General features: G+C 42.9%; 1 non-coding gene across 1 annotated transcript; it reads right to left on the bottom strand.

Moving 5' to 3' along the window:
* Window positions 1-373: 373 nt before the first annotated feature.
* Window positions 374-479, bottom strand: LOC118483601. Its single transcript, XR_004870888.1, has one exon. It is a non-coding gene; the product is annotated as a small nucleolar RNA R71 (small nucleolar RNA).
* Window positions 480-8,131: the final 7,652 nt, after the last annotated feature.

Here is an 8,131-nt window from a genome sequence, read left to right as displayed (position 1 = left end):
AGAGAAAATGTGAGGGGCATCGAAGCGCATTTTAGGCCGGTAATCACTCAAAACCCTTCACCGGTAGTCATTCCTCACAATGATCAAGGGAGAACATTTGAAGTGAGGACCAACTCTTTGCAAAGTCTACCAAAATATAAGGGTTTAACAACGGAGGAGCCTTACTTTCATTTGGAGGCTTATGACTCGATTTGTAACACTCTTGGGAGTCAAGGGTTCTCGGCTGACGATATTAAATTGGTATTGTTCCAATTTTCTTTGGAAGATAAGGCGAAGAAATGGTTCTACACATTACCTTCGGCATCCATATATACATGGGGGGAGATGCAACAAACTTTCTTGGATGAGTTTTACACCGCCCAAAAGACCAACGATGCAAGAAAGGGGTTGAGAAGCTTCCAACAACAACATGGTGAAATGTTCCATGAGGCATTTGAACGATGCAATATGATGATAAAGAATTGCCCTCACCATGGAATTGAATTGTGGGAGTTGATGAATGCCTTCCATGAGGGGTTGAGTGCTGAAGATGCTCGTGATTTAATGTCCATTACCGGTGGGACTTTTGGTACAAATTACGAGAACGTTGATTGGGAGTTCTTGGAGAGCATGGCAACTACATCAAAGAGAAAAGCTCAAGCATCAAGGAGAGCCCGACCGGCCATTGCCTGATCTCAAGTGCACGCCATAGATGATGGTAATGTTCAAACTACTAACCAAATTTATGATGTTTGTGCTTTGTGTAATGAAATAGGTCATGCGGCTGAAAATTGCCAAGGGATTGTGGAAGGGCAATATGAAGAAGTCCATGCGGTTCAAGGTCAAGGAGGGGGTGGTAGAAACTACAACAACATGAACTCTAATACTTACCACCCCGGGTTGAGGAACCACCCAAATTTTCGGTATGGGAACCCTTCAAATCAAGCTAACCCGAATTTTCAAGGTAGCCAAGGTAACTTTGGTTCACGCCAACCCTATAATAACCAAGGTGGATACCGAGGCGGGAACAACCAAGGCTATCAAAAACAATATCAAACAGGTCAAGAACAAGGGGGTCTTCGGGTGGAAACGAGATGATGGAGATGCTAAAAAGCATGCAAATGGAGATGCAAAAACGGAACCAACTTGATGAAGTTCGAATGCAAAGGGATGAGGTTCGTGACAAAAGCATCCAATCACTAACAACACAAATGGGTTAACTAGCAACCGACGTGGCTGAATTGAAGAAAAACAAGGGTCAACTTCCTAGCGACACTAAGGTAAACCCTTCGCATGGTACGTCACGAGGTAATGTTAATGTTCATCATGTTAGTGTTTTAAGAAGTGGAAAAGAGTTTAAAGCCAATTTGTCACCCGAATTGGTTGAGGGGGTAGTTGAGGACATCACGGGTAATGATAGTGATGATGATGTTTCACCGGTAAAACAAAAAGAATTAAATGTTAACAAACCGGGTTTGGGTGAAAATGCAAAGAGTGAAAAAGTTGAGGGTGAACCGAGTTAAGTCCCTTTTCCGTCGGCTTTACTTGACCCGGGAAAGAAAAATTTTATTGCATCGAGAGGTCCCCAAAAAGAAGAAATGTGGGACATGTTTAAACAAGTTAAAATTAACCTCCCACTTCTTGATGCAATAAAACAAGTACCCGCCTATGCCAAATTTTTAAAAGAGTTATGTACACAAAAAAGGCAAAACAAGAAGAAAGTGCCTAAGCGGGTGGACTTAACCGGGCAAGTGAGTGCGGTTTTGAATGGGGAGCTTCCTCCTAAGCTCCAAGATCCGGGCACGCCATTGATTAACATACAAGTTGGTAATTTTCAAATGGCTAAGGCATTGCTAGATCTTGGAGCCGGGGTAAGCATTTTACCGGGGGGCTTATATGACCAATATGATTTTGGTCCGTTAGCAAGGGTGGAGACAACGGTTGTTTTGGCCGATTTGTCTCATAAGTTACCTCGGGGTATGGTTCAAAATGTAATCGTAAAAATTGATGAGTTTTATTACCCGGTCAACTTTCTAGTCTTGGACTACTCGTCCGCGAACCCAAAACAACAACAAAACGTAATTTTGGGTCGGCCATTTTTGAGCACCGCTCATGCCGTGATCGATTGCAGATTTGGTACGGTCGAAATGACTTTTGGGAATCGAAAAATGCGTTTGAATGTTTTTACTAACAATTCTAATGCTAATGGTGTTGATGAGTGTTTCATGGCAGATATAGTTGACGGATGCAACCCGCATGAGTATGAGGAGGATGGTTTGGATGTTTGCCTGTGTGATTTTTCTGAACAGGTACATGCTTATGCACTTCGGGTTGAAGAGGAAAAGCAAGATGCAATGGCTTTGAAAGAAGGTAGACCACCATGGACTCATCAATTTGAAGGTCTACCAGCGGAGATAGATTCGGGTACTAAATCGTCGTTAGTGGAACCGCCAAAGTTGGAACTTAAAGACTTGCCGAGCCACTTGAAGTATGCATTTTTAGGGGATAATGACACTTTACCGGTCATTATTGCCTCTAATTTGGAGTTGGCACAAGAGCAAGCGTTGTTGGGAGTTTTGAAGGAGAACAAGGGAGTTATCGGATGGACGATTGCCGATCTCAAAGGAATTAGTCCATCCATTGTCATGCATAAGATCATTACCACCGAAGATGCAAAGCCGACACGAGAAGCTCAAAGGCTATTAAATCCGAACCTACGGGAGGTAGTTAAAAAGAGGTAATTAAATGGTTGGATGCGGGAATCATCTATCCGATTTCGGATAGTGCTTGGGTGGGTCCCACCCAAGTTGTGCCTAAGAAGGCCGGCATTCAAGTAGTCAAAGATGAAAGTGGTGAACAAATTGCCACCCGACCGGTTACCGGGTGGCATGTATGTATTGACTACCGGAAATTGAATGCCGCCACTTCTAAGGATCATTTCCCGCTACCATTCATTGATCAAATTATTGAAAAATTATCGGGTAAAAAATACTACTGTTTTTTGGATGGGTATTCGGGTTACAATCAAATCGCAATACACCCGGATGACCAACACAAGACCACCTTCACTTGTCCATATGGCACCTTTGCCTTTCGGTGGATGCCATTTGGCTTGTGCAATGCTCCGGCAACTTTCCAACGATGTATGATGAGTATATTCTCGGACATGGTTGGAGAGTCGCTTGAAGTATTTATGGATGACTTCTCCATTTTTGGCACTAGTTTTGATGCTTGTCTCAACGAACTACAAAAAGTGTTAAAAAGATGCGTTGAGAAAAACTTAGTGCTAAGTTCGGAGAAAAGTCATTTCATGGTGCAAGAGGGCATTGTGTTGGGTCATGTAATTTCTGAAAGGGGGATGGAGGTGGATAAAGCAAAAATACGGGTAATATCATCTTTGCCACCTCCGAAAAATGTTAAGGGTGTAAGGTCATTTTTGGGACACGCGGGTTTTTATAGACGTTTCATTAAGGGTTTTAGTGTTATCACCAAACCCTTATGCAACTTGTTATTAAAAGATGTCCCATTTGATTTTACTAACGAGTGTATGCAAGCGTTCACTGTTTTGAAGGAACATTTGGTCAAAGCTCCTATCTTGCAACCACCGGATTGGTCGAAGCCGTTCGAGATAATGTGTGATGCAAGCGACACCACTATTGGTGCTGTTTTGGGTCAACGGGTTGATAGAAAGCCGGTGGTGATTTACTATGCGAGCAAGACTTTATCCGAAGCACAACTTAATTACACCACAACCGAGAAGGAACTATTAGCGGTGGTGTATGCTTTGGATAAGTTTCGCTCGTATATTTGCGGGAGTAAGGTGGTGGTTTATTCGGATCATAGTGCGGTCCGATATTTGATGGAGAAAAAGGACGCAAATCCTCGCTTGATTCGGTGGGTATTATTGCTACAAGAGTTTGATCTAGAAATCCGAGACAAAAAGGGAAGTGAGAATGTAGTGGCGGATCACTTGTCTCGGATTCCGATGGAAGGGATCGATGATGTTAGTGAAATCAATGAAAGTTTTCCCGATGAGCAACTTCTAGCCATTTCCACCTTTGTCGCACCATGGTATGCTCACTATGTTAACTACTTAGCCACGGGTGCCATCCCAAATCATTGGACCAAGAAGCAACGACAACAATTTATGGTTCAAGTGAAACAATATATTTGGGATGAACCGGATCTCTTCAAGATTGGACCGGATCAAGTTATAAGAAGGTGTGTGCCCGAGACAGAAGTGTTGGAAATTTTGACCCATGCTCATTTGTCTGCATGTGGGGGTCATTTTAGTGGGCACAAGACAGGCTATCGGGTTCTTTCATGTGGGTTTTATTGGCCCACCATTTTCAAGGATGCATGTGAGTTCGCTAGAAATTGCATAAATTGTCAAAAAAATGGGAAGTATATCAAAGAGGGATGAGATGCCATTACAACCAATCTTGGTTGTAGAGATATTTGATGTATGGGGTATAGATTTTATGGGTCCTTTCCCGATTTCGAATGGCTTCCTATACATTTTGGTAGCGGTGGATTATGTCTCGAAGTGGATTGAAGCTATTGCAACACGAAAAAACGACCATTCGGTTGTTTGTAAATTTGTTCAATCCAACATTTTCTCTCGTTTTGACATCCCGCGGGTTATTATAAGTGATGGTGGTTCGCATTTCAAGAACTTCAACTTTGGGAAATTATTGAAGAGGTATAGCGTGAATCACCGAATTGCCACACCTTACCATCCGCAAACGAGTAGACAAGTCGAAGTGTCCAACCGTCAAATCAAAGAAATTCTCATGAAGACGGTAAGAACGGATAGGAAGGATTGGTTGAGTAAGTTAGACGATGCATTGTGGGTATATCGAACGGCCTACAAGACTCCGATTGGCACAACGCCTTACCGGATGGTGTATGGAAAGGGTTGTCACTTGCCAATGGAGCTAGCACATCGGGCACATTGGGCAATTAAGACGGTAAACGCGGATTATGATGAGGCGGGGAAGTTGAGAAAGTTGCAATTAAGCGAGATAGAAGAGATTCGAGACGAGGCGTATGAATGTGCATCCGCTTATAAAGATAAACTCAAAAAGGTGCATGATGCAAAATTGCGAAAGAAATCGTTCGAAGTGGGTCAAAAAGTTTGGTTGTATAACTCAAGACTCAAGATGTTCGCGGGCAAGATTAAAAGCAAATGGATGGGCCCGTATGTTGTTCGGAGAGTTGGAAGGTTTGGTGACGTAGACATCCAAGATGAGCAAACATTGAAACAACAAACGGTGAACGGTCACCGGTTGAAGCCATACTTGGAAGGGAACGACATCAACAACTTGGAGCTTGATAAAGCGGGCTACATCTTGCGCCCGGTCGATGAGGAACAACCATGAGAGGCCCAGGTTTGGTAGTGTAAATAGTAGTGTTTTGTTTTGTTTTGTATAGTTTGCACAATTACTGTATCTCCTTGAAATCCGTGTTTGAAACAAGTGTGGGGATATTCGGGTCACGAATTGTTCTTACATTGTGTTGAGGACAACACGGGACTTTCGAGGGGGTAGGGTGATTTTTACACGTTTTTGAAAAAATTTAAAAACATAAAAAAATCGAAAAAACTTGAAAATACAAAAAAATGATGACAAAGTCACCTTTTTCAGCAATTCAGACATGCCCAGCGACCACCGTACTTTACGGTCTTACCGTAATTTACGGTGGAGATAAAAAGTGTTGGCCTTTACGGTGTATCTCTACTGTTTTACGGTAGAAATTTTTGTTCAGGTCTCACCGTAATTTACGGTCTGACCGTAATTTACGGTACGCCTGAAAATCATATCCGTCGTTTGGGTTCCGCACATATAAACAAAAATTAAATAAATAATAATAACATTTGGTCACGTGAAGTCATCCCCAACCATAAAATTTCATTCTATCTATCACCATCCATCTCTTTCACAAAGACCCACAAAATCCATCTTCTTCTCCAACCTTCAATTCTCCATAACCTTCTCAATTCTTGTCCAAACTAAGTGAAATCGGAGTCTATCTTGACTAATTTTTCACGTAGTTTCTGATTTTGCCAAGAGATTTACAAGAAAACGCAGTTTTTGGGTCCGAACTTCAAACCCTAGTTTCGAAATTTTGGGGCTTTTTGAAGTTTTTGCCTCATTTGTGTTTCTTACATCTTCAAACAAGGTATGGAAGTTTATTTACTATGTTTTGTTGATACATTGTGAGAATGAAGGTTAATAGTGTTATTTGGTTATACCCACTTGCTTGTGCATCGTTTTGACTTGATACTTGTTCTTGAACATGAGTATGGTTTGTAGATGTAGGATTGTTAGTAAAGTAGTGAACTTTTGGGGATTTCTACATTGTAGAGACACCATGCCCAAATTTTTGAAAAATTTATAAACTTGTAGTTCACTAACATCTACAATCATAGTAGCAAGCAAGTGTGGGGATATTTTGGAGAAAAGAGTCTAATTGTGTTTCGTTTGGTTGTGTTGTTTGCTCTAATGTGTGTAGGAAAATGGTTAAGACGAAAGAAAAAGAAGGATCGAGTTCGTCCTCATCATCAAAGGGAAAGGGTAAACAGCCGGAACAACAACCGAAAAAGAGACAATATTTGGGCCGAGTGGATGAAAGTGAAAGTGGGAGCGAGGAAGAAATGGAGTTGGACCCGGCGGAAAAACCGATATGGAACTCGGGTCCTTTGGATGAGCAACCAGAGGAGTGGCAACCAACACTCTATCATGACCGCATGAATAAGTTGAAGAATAAGGCAGCGGCCTTTATATGTGAGAGGGAAGTCCGGGAAGTTGAGCTTGGTCAGTTTGGGGAGTTTAACAAGTTCTGGGCTTTAGGTTGGGAGTCGGCATTAAAATGTTTTGATAAGGATAAAAGCAATTTGTTTATCACCGAGATACAAGAGTGGATGGCGACTCTTAAATGCAACACATATGAAAGGCCATCGCAAATGAAGTTGATTGGTGAAGTTCACGGGGTTCCGGTGGAGATGTCCTTTGATACGTTGAAGAAGCTTGGGAAATACAATAGCCTTCCAGCCCGTGATTATATGGTTCCCACCCTTGATGACCTTTTGGTGAAGCCGGAGAAGCACCCCCGTTGGAACGACATGTTGGCAGCGCTATTTTTGCCCGGTACTTATCATGGAGTGTTGTATCGGAAGAATTTAAAGATCGAAGCGAAATTATTGTTGGCAATCTGTTTGTTGAATGTTATACCACGAAGGGGGGACAAAGAGCAGGTGAGGTTCCCGGAGGTACCTGTTCTATATTCACTAATGCATGGGTCTCCGCGTTTTCCGATACGCTATCTGATCATGAACCACTTATGGATTTGCCGGAATAAGTATGGAAGGGACATTGTACCATATTGTCGAATCATAACGGGTTAATGAAGCAACAAAAGGCTCTTACGTCCGAAGATCGAGGGGCAACGAAACGGCATCAACCGTTTACGTTAGACAAGTTGGGAATTGGTTGGACGTATACACAATCGGAGCGGTATCATAAGCTTAAATCCGAGGGGCAAAGATGGAGGGCGCTTAAGGCGGGTGCTAGAGATTTGTTACCGGGTGAAGAGGATGAACCCGAGAGTGAGGCGGAGATCCCGAGCGGGGATGAAGATTATGAAGAGCAACCACAAGGTGGTGTGAATTTGAATGTGGGGCAAGGGGGGCCGGGTGGAGGTTATGGTGGTGCTTTCTACGACTATACGGAGCGATCTTATGTGCCCAGGTGGGCTTATGAAGGTACCATGCAAGAGGTGATAGCAAACCAACGTCCTCCGGCTTCCGTTTTTGAAACTTGGTCGGGTCCGGAGCGGACGTTATATGATCAAAATACCATGATGAGTGCAAGCATAGAGCGGTCCTTGAAACAAAACTTTGATCGTAGTGAGGCGTGGAACCGCACTTTTGCGTATTCCCAAGAGGTGGAAATGAATAATCGGTATTACGACGATCAAGAGAGAAGGATGCACGCAGATTGGCATGCCGGGAGACCGATAGTTGTGGATCCACAACATGTGGATTATGCTTCGCTACCACCTTATGATGGTAGTGTGTCATATCCGACTCCACAGCTTCACCACTCACAATGGATTGATCCGAGGCAACAAGAGGGAGCCCAACAACAACAAG

Source organism: Helianthus annuus, chromosome 10 (assembly GCF_002127325.2).
Source record: "Helianthus annuus cultivar XRQ/B chromosome 10, HanXRQr2.0-SUNRISE, whole genome shotgun sequence".
NCBI lineage: Eukaryota > Viridiplantae > Streptophyta > Magnoliopsida > Asterales > Asteraceae > Helianthus > Helianthus annuus.
This window is presented reverse-complemented; position numbering and strand designations above follow the sequence as displayed.